Source organism: Penaeus japonicus, unplaced genomic scaffold (genome assembly GCF_977035675.1).
Source record: "Penaeus japonicus unplaced genomic scaffold, GWHDUDI00000001_assembly GWHDUDI00000014, whole genome shotgun sequence".
Taxonomy (NCBI): domain Eukaryota; kingdom Metazoa; phylum Arthropoda; class Malacostraca; order Decapoda; family Penaeidae; genus Penaeus; species Penaeus japonicus.
Genome location: NW_028234416.1, coordinates 28968175 through 28970674, shown reverse-complemented (window position 1 = coordinate 28970674; position 2500 = coordinate 28968175).

Here is a 2500-nt window from a genome sequence, read left to right as displayed (position 1 = left end):
GGGAGGGAGAGAAGGAGGGAGGGAGGGAGAGAAAGAGAGAGGGAGGGAAAGAAGGAGGGAGGGAGGGAGAGAAAGAAGGAAGGAGAGCAGGAGGGAGGGAAAGAAAAAGAGAGGGAGAGAAGCAGGGATGGAGGGAGAAGAGGAGAAAGGGGAGTAGGAGAGAGAGAGAAAGAAAGGGAGGGAGGGAGAGAATAAGAAAGAGAAAGAAGAAAGGAAGGAGGGAATGCGAGAGGGAGAAGAAGAGAGAGAGAGAGAGAGAGAGAGAGAGAGAGAGAGAGAGAGAGAGAGAGAGAGAGAGAGAGAGAGAGAGAGAGAGAGAGAGAGAGAGAGAGAGAGAGAGAGAGAGAGTAGATTGATGTGAGGGAGGAGTGGTTGAGAGAGAGTGAGGAGTGAGAGGAGAGAGAGTAGAGAGATGAGAGCGCGAAGGACCCGAGTGAGAGAGAGAAAAGTAGGAGAGAGAGGGCGAGCGCGAGAGTGAGAGAGTGAGATAGATAGATAGATAGATAGATAGTAATTGTTATCATGTCCATTGAATATTATCAGCAAATGTATGCTTTTGCTATCCAATTTTATATAATACAACCATCAATATAATTGGTAACTTTCATGTCATTCTAGTTGTTGCATATATATTCTACCACATACCCATAAATACATACATATACATACGTTCGTTGCTTCACCTATCTATTTACCCCTCTCTTACTATCACATCAAACATACTAATGTTGTTTTGTCTATCCCTTTGCAAGAGCTATATATTAATACAACACGTCCCTCATCACATTCCAAATGTCACATACCAAAAGAAAACACATGATTCACACATATCCTCAGACAAACCATACAGATGTGGCAGTGGAGAGTCTTGCTGTCCGCGGGGAGCACAACCACAAAGTAGGAGCAACACCTCGCTCCTTCTCGTAGGAGTAGCCCTCATTCCAACCCCCTACTGTTCAAGCTTAAGCAATAAAACCAAGAAAGCCGTTTAGGCCATATTCTTCACACCCTAAGCCACGCTACCAAATACATGTATATATGTAGAGGTCCCACTCAGGTATGTTTAAAGAGAGACAGATAGAGAGGGTGGGGGGAGAGAGAGATAAGGAGAGGGAGAATGAGAAAGAGAAAGAGAGAGAGAGAGAGAGAGAATGAGGGAGAGAGATAAGGAGAGGGAGAATGAGAGAGAGAGAGAGAGAGAGAGAGAGAGAGAGAGAGAGAGAGAGAGTGAGAAGATGAGAGTGAGAGATGAGAAGAGAAGGGGAGAGAGGTGAGAGACGGCAGAGAGAAGAGAGAGGAGAGGAGGATGAGAGAGGGAGGGGTAGAGGGGCGAGAGAGAAGAGAGATAAGATGAGGAAAGAGAATGAGGGCGATAGTATAAAGGAGAGGGGGATGAATGAGAGAGAGAGAAGAGTAAATAGAGAAGAGTTAGAGAGAAGAGGGAGAGAAAAGGAGGAAAGAGAGAGAGAGGAAGAGAGAGAGGAGAGAGAGAGGAATGATGAGGAGACGGAGACGTAGTGAGAGAGAGAGATTGAAAGAATAGGAGAAGAGGAAAGAGAAGAGGAGCAGAGACGGAGAGAGAGAGAGAGAGAGAGAGAGAGAGGTAGAGGGGCGAGAGAGAAGAGAGAGAGAGAGCGAGTGAAAGAGAGAGAGAGAATGAGGGAGAGAGATAAGGAGAGGGAGAGAGAGAGAGAGAGAGAGAGAGAGAGAGAGAGAGAGAGAGAGAGAGAGAGAGAGAGAGAGAGAGAGGTGAGAGAGAGGAGAGAGAGATGTGAGTGGATAGAAGAGATGAGAGAGAGAGGAGAGATTATGAGAGAGAGAGAGAGAGTAGAGGAGGGCGAGAGAGAGAAGAGAGAGTGGGAAAAGAAAGGACAAGAGGGGGGGGGGCAGAGAGAGAGATGAGAGAAGAGAGAGAGGAGAGGCGTAGAGAGATGGAGCGATGGAGGAGGATGAGTGGAGAGAGAGGAGTCGAGTGATGAGAGAGAATGAGACGAGAGAGAGAGGAGAGAGAAGGAGAGAGAGAGGAGAGAGAGAGAGCTACCGAGAGATGAGAGAGTGAGAGATGTTGTAAGTAAGATGAGAGAGAGGAGAGTGTTTGAGAGTGAGGAGAGAGATGAGTGAGAAGAGGAGAAGTAAATGAAAGATAGATAGAAAGAGAGAGAGAGTCGTGTCGAGAGATGAGAGAGAGATGAGATGCATGAGAGGGGGTGTGATGAGAGGAGAGAGAGAGAAGAGAGTTGAGGAGAGAAGAGAGAGGGAGGAGAGAGAGAGAAGAATAGAAAAGAGATAAAGAAAGAGAGAGGGAGTGAGAGAGAGAAAGATTAATGTAGAAAGAAAAGAAGAAAGAGATTATAAGAAAGGGAGAGAGAGAGAGATGCTGTGGAAGAGAGTAGAGAAAGAGAGAGAGAGAGAGAGAGAGAGAGAGAGAGGCGAGAGAGAGACCGACCCCCGCATGGGCGTATGAGAACATAACGTCCTGGCACCTGGGGACGTCAAGCAC